Source organism: Entelurus aequoreus, linkage group LG16, assembly GCF_033978785.1.
Source record: "Entelurus aequoreus isolate RoL-2023_Sb linkage group LG16, RoL_Eaeq_v1.1, whole genome shotgun sequence".
NCBI lineage: Eukaryota > Metazoa > Chordata > Actinopteri > Syngnathiformes > Syngnathidae > Entelurus > Entelurus aequoreus.
The window spans coordinates 29,607,371-29,624,266 of NC_084746.1; the positions used below are offsets into that span (position 1 = coordinate 29,607,371).

Below are 16,896 nucleotides of genomic sequence, written 5' to 3' on the forward strand. Positions count from 1 at the left end.
TCTGCAAGATGGTCAATTCAGGAAACATTTCCAGATTGCAAATGAAACCATACCCCACTGTGTCCAAAAGTATCATAGCAACAAAAAGGGTAATATTAAAAAAATGGATAGATGTTGATAGTCCAACTCATACTGACTGGTACAGACACGCTATGGAGAGGATATCGGTAGAAAAAAAATGCATTTAGTTTAGATAATAATGAGTCATATATTGGAATATGGAATCCATTATTTACATTTGTTTTAACTATTAAATGAACATAAAATAAGACTTATTTTATCTTTGTGGAAAATATTGGACACAATGTGTTGTCAAGCTTATGAGATGTAATGCAAGTGTAAGCCACTGTGACACAGTTGTTCATTTTTTAAATGTTTTTTTTTTTTTTTTTTATAAATGGCTGTGATGATAATGTAAATTAGGGATATATAATCACTGCTACGTTGGAATTCTTATTAATATTGATACTGTTGTCAATATTATTCATTTTTGTTTGACTACTTTTGGATTGTTTTGTGTCATGTTTGTGTGTCCTCTCAATTGCTCTGTTGATTTCTATTCTGAATGTCGCTGGGCCGAGTTTGGTTTTGGAATTGGAGTTGTATTGTTATTGTATTATTGTGTATTATTTTTTTGGACTGATTAATTTTAAAAATAAGAAAAAAAAGTACACTTTGAAATATGTCTTGAAGTCGCCACAACATTTTTTTTCCCCCAGGCACAGTCAAAAATAGACTTATTAAACATGATATAGATTCACCTGGTCACAACATTCAGTACAAATGCACACTCGCCAATCATAAAAAAGCTGCTTCAAACAAAACTCATGTCACTGAATGTCGCATGTCCGTGTTATTATGCGCATGTCACGATTTAATGCAAATAATACTCTATTGTACCCTTTTTATGAGCTCTTCCCCCTTTGCTTCTGTGTCAAAATACGTACATCCACCTCGCAGTGATGTCGCAACTTAGCCAGAGTGCAAAACCCCGCAAATAGAGGCATCCAAAACTATGTGCAAGCTCATGCCAAAATGCACGAACATTATGAGTTGACATTTTGGCATTGTTTAACATGAGTATTTAACATTTATTTATAAGTCAAAAAAGACCAAATTCATCATAGGCTGCCTTCAACAGTTGTTTTTTTAGACCACAATAGAGCGAAAAAAATCCTTGCCTGAGCACACCTTTCTCTTGTTGGAGCAGTGGTCCCCAACCACCGAGATCGCACAATCATAAATAAATAAATAATAAAGAAAAATATATATATATTTATTTTTATTTTTATTTTTTAATTAAATCAACATAAAAAACACAAAATACACTTACAATTAGTGCACCAACCCAAAAAACCTCCCTCCCCCATTCACTCATTCACACTCATTCACACTCATTCGCACAAAAGGGTTGTTTCTCTCTGTTATGAATACTTCTGGTTCCGTAAGCACACATGATTGTATTTTTTATGACTAAAAAAAAAAAAAACTGGGGCTCTTCATGTACACAGTGTTAATTGTTGGGGTATTTATAATTCAATTAGCTTGTGTGCAAAACGGCAACACTAATAGTGTAATGAGCACAGAGGGAATCTGTGAATTTAGCATTGGAGTCACGGCTGAGAGCACAGACTTCTTGGCGTAGTTACTGTCTGAATCTTATCGCCATCCGCTAGAATGATGCAAGCACTAATGAAAGCCACATTGGTCCATGTTTAACGGTCTACCTAATGGCAAGTAAGCAATTAACAACAGTGCAAAAGGGACAGCACAATCGCCCTGAAATGATGTTACAGTTTTTTCTCAATAGCTTTGACGTGCTTAAAGAAACTGAGATCTTAGTCAGTTTAAATCATCACTGTCTCAGCAGAGCAAAATATACATCTTGCAAACACTTGGAGTGACACTTTTTCCCCATCCTTTTGCAAAACACTTAACATGCATCTCATTCATGTAGTTCAAATTCGACTGTTTTAGACATTGTAACCAACCAGAAACTCTCTATATCTAACTTTTAGATACTTTCCAGCTCAGTATGAACTCACTGAAGCATGCATTTGACATGTATCTACACAAACTTTCAATTAGCAACCAGGCAGCAGGTTTTAAAAGTTGCCATGTCTCTCACGATGAGGCCATTTAAATAGATATGGCCTCATCGTTAAAACAGAAGACATTGACAGCCGAGTAACAGTTTCTTATACTTTAATAGATTGTTATAATAAAATTTTGGACACACCTTCTCATTCAATGTGTTTTTCCTTTATATTCCTGACTATTTACATTGTAGATGAGCTTCAAGAGGTAGTCACCTGAAATGGTTTTCACTTCACAGGTGTGCTTGAAGCTCATCGAGAGAATGCCAAGAGTGTGCAAAGCAGTAATCATAGCAAAGAGTGGCTATTTTGAAGAAACAAGAATATAAAACATGTTTTCAGTTATTTCACCTGTTTTTGTTAAGTACATAACTCCACATGTGTTCATTCATAGTTTTGATGCCTTCAGTGACAATCTACAATGTAAATAGTCGTGAAAATAAAGAAAACGCATTGAATGAGAAGGTGTGTCCAAACTTTTGGCCTGTACTGTACTGTAATTATACTGTAAATGTATATGGGCCTCATGATATTAGTACACAATTGCCTGTGCATTTGGTTATCACCAGTTGATTTTTTTTTTACGTACAAATTGATGGATAGCTTGCTTTGAAATCATAAGTCAAGGTGACAATCATAATTGTGTGTATTTATTTTAGTGCTTAGTGCTGTGAAATAATCAATTGAACAGTTTTAGCAGGGTTATTCAACTTAATTGTTTCGGGTGCCACATTTTCAGAAAGCTATGGACTGGGGGGCTGGACTTCTCCCTTCACTATTATTCTTATTTTGTATATTCAGGAGAACCAGCATCCTCTACATTAGACATTTAATTTTATTTTGGTCTATTTTTTTTTCAGAGTTACAGGAGCAGTCTGCTGTTTTTAAGGACCATCTGCAAAAAAGCTAGTCAAAGATCATCTCTATGACAGCACTCTGGTGTGTTTAAGAGTCTGTTGCAAAAAACACGAGTCTCTCACAAGTTATTTAAACTTGCAGGCCACCAGTTGAATAGCCCAAGTGAGGAAAATGAGAGGACCTCAATTGGAACGTTGTGGAACAGTACTAGTATAATACTAGTATACCTAAAGTAGTCTGTCTGGATTGACCCTGTGTTGTCAAGGATGGATGGATGGATGGATGGATGGATGGATGGATGGATTATTTTTCTGGCGGTAGCACCACTGATAGCAATTGATAAGAAGTGTCCATACATTGCTGGCAAGTTGAGTTGTTTGAAGGATCAAATAAATAGTTGTTGCATATTTTAAATGCTTGAGGAAGGTTAGAGCTCTTTGCAAACAAAATGTATACTTTTTTTTTTTACCATCAGAAACACTGTTCAGGGCTATCTTTTAAAAATGTCGAGCTTGAGTTGGCTTCTGTTACAAAGCATTCAAGAAAAATTGTAAATATGAAATATCTAAGATCGTGTTCAGCTCCCTATGGCTGAGAAAATACAGTAAATGTGGATGTGAGGGAAACAGTGAAGGAAGGTAACTAACGCACAAGCTGCAGCAATGTGTGTAAATGTGAACAAACGGCTGCTTTCCCATCTACAATTTATGGCGATATTTTTGCATACGTGATTTAAGCACTTTGCTGAGGTTCTTACGAGACTGATTTGCATTTTAAAAAAAACTGCGAGAGCCTTCAGATGCTCGTGCAAAGGAAAAGCAGCCTGTGTTTCTGGAACGTGAGTCTCTTGACATTTAGGCAGCAGACTCTGCAATGCACATTAAGCTAACTTCAGACATTTTGTACTGAGCAGCCATGTGTACGAATGGAAATAATAATCGATTAGTTGATTGTTAAAAAAATTAGATGTCTTGTGACTGTTAATTATTGGCCAGTTGATGCAAAACATAATGCACTATGTGGCTGTGATCAGCAGAGACGCTGTTGGTTTCGTCTCAACCAGTTTGCTGTCCGCAGAAAAAAAAGCTATGAAAAATTACAGTGTTACCTTGGTTTACGTGAGTAATCCGTTCTACAAGGTCCAATAAAGACCGAATTGTAAAAAATTTATATTTTTCCTGTAAATAATTATTACAAATACCCCAACATATTACCACAAAACAAGTTTCATAGAGAATAATTCTAGTTTTACTTGTAGAAAATAAAATATATATACCATATTTTTCGGAGCATAAGTCGCACCGGAGGATAAGTCGCACGTGCCGAAAATGCATAATAAAGAAGGAAAAAAACATATATAAGTCGCACTGGAGTATAAGTCGCATTTTTTGGGGAAATTTATTTGACAAAACCCAACACCAAGAATAGACATTTGAAAGGCAATTTAAAATAAATAAAGAATAGTGAACAACAGGCTGAATAAGTGTACGTTATATGACGCATAAATAACCAACTGAGAACGTGCCTGGTATGTTACAGTAACGTAACATATTATGGTAAGAGTCATTCAAATAACTATAACATATAGAACATGCTTTACGTTTACCAAACAATCTGTCACTCCTAATCGCTAAATCCCATGAAATCTTATACGTCTAGTCTCTTACGTGAATGAGCTAAATAATATTATTTGATATTTTACGGTAATGTGTTAATAATTTCACACATAAGTCGCTCCTGAGTATAAGTCGCACCCCCGGCCAAACTACGAAAAAAACTGCGACTTATAGTCCGAAAAATACGGTACATACATTTATTTTTTTTTAAACATTCAACATCACTTTTTCCCTTATTGAAGACTCTTATTGGTGAAGACGGAAATACACAGAGAGGGAGGGGATGTATTTTAGGGATGTAATGGTATTATAAATACTGTGGTAGTTCGGTTTCAAAGTGTTCTCAATAAGACACTGACCTTTGACAGTATCAAACGAAAAGTTTAGTGAGTGTAGTTTTCTTAAATAAACTACATCTCCCAGAAGCCTCTGCGCAGGGACAGAGAAACAAGCCCAGGCCAAAACTTTATTTTTTTGGCGGAGGTAGGAAAGTCTGCGTTCTGAACGTTTCTAAGGCTGTTGGCGGCGCACCTCATGGTGGGAAATCACCCAAAAAAAATGTTTGTCTTGCCATGTCACAGGGATGGCTGGAATCAATTCCAGTAGCACTCGGGCGGTAGGCAAGGTAGACCCTGGACATGTTGCCACCTCAAACCGTCACACAGCAAATATATTTGAAGCCAGCGAAGCCAAACATCAGTTTGTGAGGTATTTACATTATTAAAAGTAATATTGTTAGTTTACATTTTCCACACTGCATCACATAATGTAAAAGTTGAAAGACACTAAACTGTACATTATTGTTGTACACTTGTTACACTGAATGTTTAAATTGTTACTTTAAAGACATCAACTGTAAGATATTCTTTAAAATGTTTGCTTGAAACAAGTGCACAATTATTAGCACTTGTTTGTACTAGAAAAAATGATTGGAACATTCATTTTACACAATATAGCATTTGTACTAGCTCTTTAGGGGAGGACATACACCGCAATAATATCACACCATGAGATTGTAAACCTTTACATCCCTATTATGTTTAGGAATTAAAATAATATACAAACAGCTGACATTTTCCCATCAAAATATGGAGAAGCTGTTGATGGTGTGTTTGACAGCTGTAAAGAGATAGCATAAATGTCCACTCTTCAAAGTAAAAAGCTGCACATGTTACATTACTTAATAAAAGTACTGTCGTTGCAAGCAGTGTATTGTTTTGTTTGAATTATTATTCTATTTCTTTACAAAGTTGTTTTTCTTTTAAAAGGCATGTTGCATGTTAAAAATGTGTTGCTTTCACGGGGCCATTTAAAATTAATTTCAATCGCTGTTTCGCATTATGATTTTTTTCAAGGTGCGGGCTGCGTCACAGAACCAATTGAACTTGTATTCTCAGATATTACTGTAGAATGTAGTTCTATGTCTGGTTTTATGTTCATCATCAAACCTTTCCCCCTTTTCTCTCACTGGTACAATTCAGCGATGGAATGACAACAAAGTCAAAGAAAAAGCAAATCGATCTCAAAACTTTCAATATTTGCTAACGTCTGCCCTCTAATGGTTCACTATCACTGTTACTAATTGAACCTTTTAATTGAATGCAAAATAACAGGAATGCAATCAGGGTTTTGATTGATTGATTGATTGATTGATTGATTGATTGATTGATTGATTGATTGATTGAGACTTTTATTAGTAGATTGCACAGTACAGTACATATTCCGTACATTTGACCACTATATGGTTACACTCAAATAAGTTTTTCAACTTGTTTAAGTCGGGGTCCACGTTAATCAATTCATGGTAAAGGGCCGGATGTGTACCGTATTTTCCGGACCATAGGGAACTCCTGATTATAAGATGCACTGCCGATAAATGGTCTATGTTCGATCTTTTTTTCAAATATAAGGCGCACCGGATTATAGGGCGCATAATAGGAGTCTTTTTTTTTTCTTTTTCGTAATGTAAAACACTTCCTTGTGGTCTACATAACATGTAATGGTAGTTATTTGGTCAAAATGTTGAATACATTATGTTTTACAGATCATCTGCATGCCGCTTTCTGACAGTCGTTTCCGGATGCACCGTTTTGTGGGCGGTCTTATTTACGTGACTCACCTTCGGCAGCGTCTTCTCCCCGTCATCTTTGTTGTAGCAGTGTAGCGAGCAAGGACGGGAGTGGAAGAAGTGTCAAAAGATGGAGCTAACTAATGACATTCAGACTTTACTTAAATCAATAACGGAGTAGCATCTCCTCATCCGTGGCTCACTAGTGTAACAACGCCGGAAATGTGTCCCGTGAATAAAACGTCCGACCGGAACTCTCTAATAACTAAAGTTCCTTGGGTGAATAATATAAACTCACTACACCGGTATGTTTTAGCGCTTTCATGGCGAGTTTACTGACAGATATAAGTAAGAACTTTACCATATTTGCCAACCATCCTGAATTTTCCGGGAGACTCCCGAATTTCAGTGCCTCTCCCGAAAATCTCCCGGGACAACCATTCTCCCGAATTTCTCCCGATTTCCAGCCGGACTTAAGGCACGCCCCCTCCAGGTCCGTGCAGACCTGAGTGAGGACAGCCTGTCGTCACGTCCGCTCTTTACTTCATACTTCAGAAACGACTCCCACACTTGCCGTCAGGGTGCGCAATACAACGTAAACCGTTGGCCAACCAAAAAGTTACTTTTTCCCCCTTTTGGCCGACCAAAAAGTTACTTTTTGGTTGGCCAACGGTTTACGTTGTATTGCGCACCCTGACGGCAAGTGTGGGAGTCGGTTCTGAAGTATGAAGTAAAGAGACGTAACTTCATCACCTCGCCTGGTTATTGACTCCAACCCAGAATATTACACTGCACATACCTATGCTCCTTCAAAGGCTGTGCTACTGGCTGCAAAGCATTGCACTTTCAAATACAACAATGAATAGAGAGGAGTGTTATGTGTGTATATGTGTAAATAAATGAAGACTGAAATTCAAGTATTCATTTTATATATATGTATCTATATATATTTATATAATAAAATACATATTTATATATAGCTAGAATTCACTGAAGTCAAGTATTTATTGTATTTTATATATATATATATATATATATATATATATATATATATATATATATATATATATATATATATATATATATATATATATATATATATATGTATATATATATATATATATATATATATATATATATATATATATATATATATATATATATATATATATATATATATATATAAAAGAAATACTTGAATTTCAGTGAATTCTAGCTATAAATATACTCCTCCCCCTTTACCCTGCCCCCTGGCCCCACCCCCCCACCCCCAAAAAAAATCTCCCGAATTTGGAGGTCTCAAGGTTGGCAAGTATGAACTTTACACTACTTTATACTAAAAATGGCAACAGCGGAGGATGAATGTCACATAACAAGAAGATAGAGAAAAAGAAAAAGCTTATGGACTACGGTGAACTACAAAGGCGGAGGCACGCAATTTTTCAGGATTTATGCAGATCCCAAATACACATCAGCAGGTACCAGAAGGTAAGAAAAGTTGCTTTTGCATAATATTGCGAAACAAAACGCCAGATAATATGTCTTACCTTATACACACCTTATTAATGCGCCGGCAATCCATCAAGCGGTGCAGCTTCATACCTTACCAAAGTCGTACTACAACATTTTGACAGATTTTTGAGCGCCGTGTGTAATGTTCTATATTTTCAACGGAACATATAAAATGTTGGTGTTGTTTACTTGAGTCATATTGCCATTATAGTGCAGTCTTCACGTATCTCTTATGTTTGACTGCCAACCACTGGTCACACTTATCATTGCAGCATGTACCAAATAAAATTGCTTCAATGTCGGTAAGCAAAACCAGAATTATTCCATACATTAGGCACACCGGGTTACAAGATGCACTGTCGAAAAGGATTTTAAGTGCGCCTTATAGTCCGGAAAATACGGTAATATGAATATATACGGTACTTAATGAGATCCATATTTAATAGGTAAGAGGCATGTGAAGATACAATTACGATTATTCAGCTGAGTGTTGTGGACAGACAGGCTGTTCAGTGTGGGGAGAGTGCTGGGAAGCCGAAGAAGGATGGAGAGAGAAAATACTTGGCTCGATGACACCACAGTCACATGGGAGCACAGTATGATGCATCCAAACATTGACACCCTACTGACAGTCCAACACAAACAGGAAGGGAAAGAAAATCAGCAGAAATTCACTCCGCTGCGTATTTTTACAAAAGAAACGGAATTGCTGTTTTTTTTCCTCACAGCTTGCCTTTCTCATTTTCACAGCTTGTGCCATTTTCCCTTCCAGTCTCTCACTTTCCACATCAGCACCACTTTCGGCTTCATCCGCCTACCTGCTTCCCCCACCCCCTGCGGTGACAGTGGACCACGTGCGTCTCGGCTGGTCTTTGACAAATTAAAGCAACTCTATAACCTTCACAGGCCGGTGCGGAAGATAACGAAAGGGGTCGGCCGGGTGGAAAGGTTCTGGGAAGAGGAGCGCGCAGATGGATGGTGAGACATATCGGGCTCGGCGGGGGCGTTTACAAATTGGGCTCGACGTGTGATGTTCATTCGGTGGGAGATATGGAGATTAAACGTATTTCTTGATGAATCTGAACATTAACTCGGCGGGACTGAAGGTGCACCAGACTTCTCTTGCTAAGCGTTTCATCATACATTTTGCGATGGGTTCCGAATTCGGTACCAATTCCCAAAAAGTCTGTTGCACCTGATGTCACACTTAGCGGGCAAACAGGCGTAATTTTGCAATTCATACACTAACAAAGCAAACCTGCCTGATAGAAAGCTCTCAAAAGTAAGCATCCTTTTATCAAAATAAGCTAGCTCGATGCTAATTTACATTGAATATGCCATATACTTACCCACTCCTACCCACTTCTCTAAAGTGGGCTGGCTCAAGGTGGAGGACAGAGTTAAACAACTTGCACTGAGCCTAGTCTATAAAATCCGCTACACCTCCCTGATACCGAAGTACATGTCAAACTACTTCCTTAACGTAAATGACCGCCATAACCACAACACCAGGGGGAGCTCCACTAACCACGTTAAACCCAGATTCCGAACTAACAAAGGTCTTAACTCATTCTCTTTCTATGCCACATCAATGTGGAATGCGCTCCCAACAGGTATAAAAGAAAGGGCATCTCTACACTCAGCAACATAGGGTTGGAGTTGGGGGTTAAATCACCAAAATGATTCCCGGGCGCGGCGCCGCTGCTGCCCACTGCTCCCCAAGGGGATGGGACAAATGCAGAGGACAAATTTCACCACATCTAGTGTGTGTGTGACAATCATTGGTACTTTAATCTTTTAATCTTTAATCCTCCTTCAAAACCGCAATAAAAGTTCACCTCCAGGCAGCTACAACCCTAAACTAACACACTCCCCGGATTGCTAATAATCAAATGTAAACAATCAAATGCAGATACTGTTTCTTATGCCTTCTGATCTCTCTCTCTCTCTCTCTATGTCCACTACTTGATGTCCATATCCTACCCCCCCCCCCCCCCCACCCCCTCCACACCCCTGATTGTAAATAATGTTAATAATTCAATGTGATTATCTTGTGTGATGACTGTATTATGATGATAGTATATATCTGTATCATGAATCAATTTAAGTGGACCCCGACTTAAACAAGTTCAAAAACTTATTCGGGTGTTACCATTTAGTGGTCAATTGTACGGAATATGTACTTCACTGTGCAACCTACTAATAAAAGTCTCAATCAATCAATCAATCAAACATGCTAGTGACATTAGCAATTTTACATAGTGATTTATGGCTCCAGACTACAACTTAAATGTACATTACAATCAAACAGCTGGTGTGTATTAAGTACAATACTTACTGTATGGACACTTTTTAGAGCACAGCAAAAGACTGGCACTTTCAACTTAATGTGAAAGACTACTTCCCAACTAATCAACACACTGTAGTATGGTTGTACGGTATACCGGTATTAGTATAGTACCGTGATACTAATGAATCATATTCGGTTCTATACCGCCTCTGAAAAGAACCTCCCTTGCTGGGGGGGACTAGCTAAACATGCTTCACTACACACCGTAGCTCACCGGCGTCAAAATGTAAACAAACGCCATTGGTGGTTCTACACCTGACATCCACTGTAATGATACCAAGTACAGTAGCGTATCTAGTTGATACTACTATGATTACGTCGATTTTTTTGGCATCACACATATCTTCTTTGGGTTTTTTTTTATTTATATTATGTTTATAAACTGAGGAAATATGTCCCTGGACACCTGAGAACTTTGAATATGACCAATGTATGATCCTGTAACTACTTGGTGTTGGATTGATACCCAAATTTGTGGTATCATCCAAAACTAATGTTAAGTATCAAACAACAGAAGAATAAGGGATTGTTACATTTTAACAGAAGTGTAGATAGAACATGTTAAAAGAGAAAGTAAGCAGATATTAAAAGTAAATGAACAAGTAGATTAATAATTCATTTTCTACCACTTGTCCTTAATAATTGTGACAAAATAATAGAATGATAAATGACACAATATGTTACTGCATACGTCAGCAGCTAAACTAGGAGCTTTTGTTTGTTTACTTACTAATAAAAGAAAAGTTGTCTTGTATGTTCACTATTTTATTTAAGGACAAACTTGCAATAAGAAACATGTTTAATGTACCGTAAGATTGGTTGTTAAAATAAAGCCAATAATGCAATTTTTTACCAAGTTTACCTAGAAGTGTTTTCTACTATTTGTACTATGTTTTCCAATATTTGACAGTGGGATAAAAATATACAAAAAGCTATTTTTTACTAGGGAGTGTTTTTATTATTTTGACCCTAACTTCTAATATGTTTTTGTTTTTTTGGGTATAGGCCGTATATTACAAAAATCTCTTAGTTTCACTGAGAAGTGTTTTCTAACATTTTGACCATCATTTCCAATATGTTTCGTAATATTTTGGTTAAGATACAAATATAATGAACTGCTCTCTGTTTCACCTAGAAGTGTTTCTAATATTTTGACCTTAACTTCTGATATATTTTCAATATTTGCACCCTACTTTTTCAGGGTGTACCCCGCCTTAGGTACACCATACTTCACATGTGTTTATAATATTTTGACACAAACTTCAAATATAGTTTTCAATATTTTGGTTAGGGTCAAATTATTAGGAACAACTCTTAGTTTTATCAAGAAGTGTTTTCTACTATTTTTACTGTTTTCCAATATTTTAGATTAGGTTAAAAAATATACAAAAAGCTCTGTTTCACTAAGGAGTGTTTCTAATATTTTGACCCTAACTTCTAATCTATTTTCAACATTTTTACCCTACTTGGGTTCCAGGTTCGATGCCCGCTTCTGCCATCCTAGTCACTGCCGTTGTGTCCTTGGGCAAGACACTTTACCCACCTGCTCCCAGTGCCACCCACACTGGTTTAAATGTAACTTATATAATGGGTTTCACTATGTAAAGCGCTTTGAGTCACTAGAGAAAAAGCGCTATATAAATATAATTCACTTCACTTCACTTCTCTTGTTCAGGGTGTACACCGCCTTAGCTACACCATACTTTACACGTGTTTCTAATATTTTGACATCAACTTCGAATATGTTTTTCAATATTTTGTTTAGGGTCAAATTATTAGGAACAACTCTTAGTTTTACCAAGAAGTGTTTTCTACTATTAGTACTATGTTTTCCAATATTTTAGAGTGGGTTAAAAATACACAAAAAACGATGTTTCACTAAGGAGTGTTTCTAATATTTTGACCCTAACTTCTAATATGTATATCTTGACCCTAACTTCTGATATGTTTTGTTTTGTTTTTTATGGCCATATATTACAAAAATCTCTTAGTATCACTACGAAATGTTTTCTAATATTTCAACCATAATTTGTAATATGTTTCCTAATATTTTGGTTAAGATAAAAAAAATATTATGAACAGCTCTCTGTTTCACCAAGAAGTGTTTCTAATGTTTTGACCCTAACTTCTAAGATATTTTCAATATTTGTAACCTACTTTTTCAGGGTGTACCCCGCCTTTCACCCAAATGCAGCTGGGATAGACTCTAGCCACACCCCGCGATCCTGAGAGGGACAAGCTGTAGAAAATGGTTGGAACTTCTAATATATTTTTTTATATTCTGACCATATCTTCTAATATTTTTTCTTTTTTTTTTTTGAGGGGAAGGTGGGGGCGTTAGGGTCAAATATTACAAAAAGCTCCTAGTTTTTTTTACTAAGAAGTGCTTTCTGATATTTCGATTACAATTTCTAATACGTTCCTGATATTTTGTTTAGGGTCAAAATATTAGGAACAGCTCTCAATTTCACCAAGAAGTGTTTCTAATATTTTGTCCCTACCCTCCACTAATATGTTTTCTATTATTTTTGTAAGGGTCAAAATATTACAAAAAACTCTCAATTTTACTAATAAGTGTTTTCTAATGTTTTGACCCTAACTTTTAGTATGTTTTCTAATGTTTTGGTTAAGATACAAATATTGTGAGCAGCTCTCTGTTTCACCAATAAGTGTTTCTAATATTTTGACCCTAACTTCTAATATATTTTCAATATTTTTACCCTACTTTTTCAGTGCGTACCCTGCCTTCCGCCCGAATGTAGCTGGGATATGCTCCAGCAACCCCCTTGCGACCCCGATAGGGACAAGCGGTAGAAAATGTATGGATGGAACTTCTATCATATTTTTTATATTTTAACCCTAATTTCTAATTTAAAAAAATGTACAAAACATTGGATGTGAGGGTGTGGGGGTTAGGGTCAAATATCCCGAAAAGCTCCTAGTTTTTTTTACTAAGAAGTGTTTTCTGATATTTCGACTACAATTTTTAATATGTTTCCTGATAGTTTGTTTAGGTTCAAAATATTAGGGACAGCTCTCAATTTCACAAAGAAGTGTTTCTTATATTTTGTCCCTACCCTCCACAGTAATATGTTTTCTATCATTTTTGCAAGGTAAATAAATGATAAATGGGTTATACTTGTATAGCGCTTTTCTACCTTCAAGGTACTCAAAGCGCTTTGACATTATTTCCACATTCACCCATTCATTCACACACTGATGGCGGGAGCTGCCATGCAAGGCGCTACCAGCACCCATCAGGAGCAAGGGTGAAGTGTCTTGCCCAAGGACACAACGGACGTGACTAGGATGGTAGAAGGTGGGGATTGAACCCCAGTAACCAGCAACCCTCCGATTGCTGGCACGGCCACTCTACCAACTTCGCCACGCCGTCCCCAGGTTCAAAATATTACAAAAAACTCTCAGTTTTACTGATAAGTGTTTTCTAATGTTTTGACCTTAACTTTTAATATGTTTTCTAATATTTTAATTAGGTTCAACAGATTACAAAAATCTCTCACCTTCACTAAGAATATTTTTCAAATATTTTAACCCTAATTTCTATTATGTTTTCCAATGATTTAGTTAGGGTCAAAAGATTAGAAAACACCTCTTAGCGCGATGCATTGCATTGTTACAAGTCATACAACCACAGTAAAAACAAATTTTAAGACTATAAGTTATAACCAAAATATTAGAAGCATCTATTTGCCATAGAAATGCATACTTAAAACACACACAAGTGTGTATTATTGTCAAGTATTGGTTGACATTAGAAAAGGTGCTTTATGTATAGGTTTATGTATATGTATATGTTTATGTATATGTTTATGAATATGTATATGTATATATTTATGTTTATGTATATGTTTGTATATGTATATGTATATGTATATGTAAATGTATATGTATATGTATATGTATATGTTTATGTTTATGTTTATGTATATGTATATGTATATGTATATGTATATGTATATGTATATGTCTGCTGAGTACATGCCAGCTGAATTTTCACACAATTGAGACATGTTTTCTCTCTCCAAAGTCAGGAATGGAAATATGACATAACCACACCAACTGTTGTATTGTTCATTTGGCTGGCGCTTCAGTTCCTCGCTTGTCATAATGAACTTCAGACCCACATCCCAAAACTTCACTCACCTGCTCTGATGTGACTTGCAGAAAGCTTCCAATGTCCCTGTGGTGTGTTTCTCTTTTCAGTCTGGGTCTGACTGCTTGAAGGACGCCTTCCCCGTGCAGCTCGGTGCGTTGATGTCTCAGCCTGCTGCAGGTGCTGGTGGTCCTTGCTGGTTGCACTGGGCTCAGTCAGATGCACGCTCCCCTCTCCGTGGCTCAGCTGCAGTGGGGAATGTGAGGACAAATACAGAAGGATGCTCCACTCTCTCTCTCTCTCTCTCTCTCTCTATCTCTCTCTCTCTCTCTCTCTCTCTCTCTCCTCTCCGTCTCCCCTCCTCTCTAAGTCAGTTGCTGGCTCCGACTACCTCTTCACTCCGTCACTCCCTCCCGCTGAGGAGACCTGACAGATGCTATCTTACCATCTTATTTATTTTCCCTTTTTTCCATTGATTTCTTGTTCTATTCTCTCTCTCTTTCGCTCTCCCCTCATTGATCTGCCACATGGGTGTCACAGCCAGTGCAGCCTCTAGTGGCTTCCTCCATGATGCTCAGGGTGTAAAATGTGTGGAGTGGTGGGGACCAACCTGCAGGACGGAATTAAATAGAAAAGGCTCATTAAAAGCAAAATGGACAGCCAGTAAATTTAAATCATAGATAAATGAAGTTATGCTTGCACCATTTAAAATGTCTGAAAATGAGTGTTTAATCCTACTATGTCTCTAAGTGTCAGCAATTCCTGATGTCCTGTTCACAAACTGTGTTGCAATGAAAAAATGAATAGAAGACAAAAAATAAAGCATGAACTATTGATGTTGTATAATAAATAATTAAGTTATGTATCAATAAGGACTTTATTCTAACTATTTGGATCCCCTATTATATATATATATATATATATATATATATATATATATATATATATATATATATATATATATATATATATATATATATATATATATATATATATATATATATATATATATATATATATATATACATTATATATACATTAGATCAGGAAAAAACACAGAGGCTATACCATCCCTACAAGCCTGTTCCGCAGTTTTCCCTGATTTTATATATAAATATATTTTAAAAACTGCGAAACAGGCTTGTAGGGATGATATAGCCTCTATGGTTTTTCCTGACCTAACGTATATTCCGCTCTACCCCGGTATTGAGCACTGTATAACGGATAAACCACAGAAACCTTGGCTATATATATATATATATATATATATATATATATATATATATATATATATATATATATATATATATATATATATATATATATATATATATATATATATATATATATATATATATATATATATATTAGGGTTGTACGGTATACCGGTATTAGTATAGAACATGTTAAAAGAGAAAATAAGCAGATATTAAAAGTAAATGAACAAGTAGATTAATAATTCATTTTCTACCACTTGTCCTTAATAATTTTAACAAAATAATATAATGGAAAATGACACAATATGTTACTGCATACTTAAACAGCTAAATTAGGAGCCTGTGTTTGCTTACTTACTAATAAAAAGTTGTCTTGTATGTTCACTATTTTATTTAAGGATGAATTTGCAATAAGAAACATTTGTTTAATGTACCGTAAGATAAAGCCAATAATGCAATTTTTTGTGGTCCCCTTTATTTAGAAAAGTACCAAAAAGTATCGAAATAATTTTGATACCGGTACAGGTACCCCTATACCAAAATATTGGTATAGGGACAACACTAATATATATATATATATATATATATATATATATATATATATATATATATATATATATATATATATATATATATATATATATATATATATATATATATATATATATATATATATATATATATATATATATATATATACATAATATCCACAGCAGTTATGTGACAGCCTTATTCCAAAATAGAATACATTTGTTTTTGTCCTCAAAATTCTACAAACAATACTTCATAATAACAATAAAAAGTTGTTGTTTTTTTCTTTTTAAATTGCAAATGTATTATAAATACAACATTTAAAAAAAAAAAAATCACACGTACATAAATATTCACAGCCTTTGCTCAATATTTTGTTGATGCACCTTTGGCAGCAATTACAGCCTCAAGTCTTTTTTTTAATACAATGCCACAGGCTTCTCACACCTATCTTTGGGCAGTTTCGCCCATTCCTCATTGCATCAACTCTCAAGCTCCATCAGGTTGAATGAGAAGTGTTTGTTTTTATCCAGG

The 16,896-nt window shown here is 35.7% G+C and overlaps 1 protein-coding gene across 1 annotated transcript in view; it reads right to left on the minus strand.

Moving 5' to 3' along the window:
• Positions 1 to 16,896, minus strand: part of tnr (tenascin R (restrictin, janusin)) — a 435,043-nt gene that overhangs the window by 395,846 nt on the left and 22,301 nt on the right. The window contains exon 3 of the mRNA XM_062022570.1: positions 14,665 to 15,224. The gene's annotated coding sequence lies outside the window, so the exon portion shown is untranslated. The remainder of the gene's footprint in view (positions 1 to 14,664; positions 15,225 to 16,896) is intronic.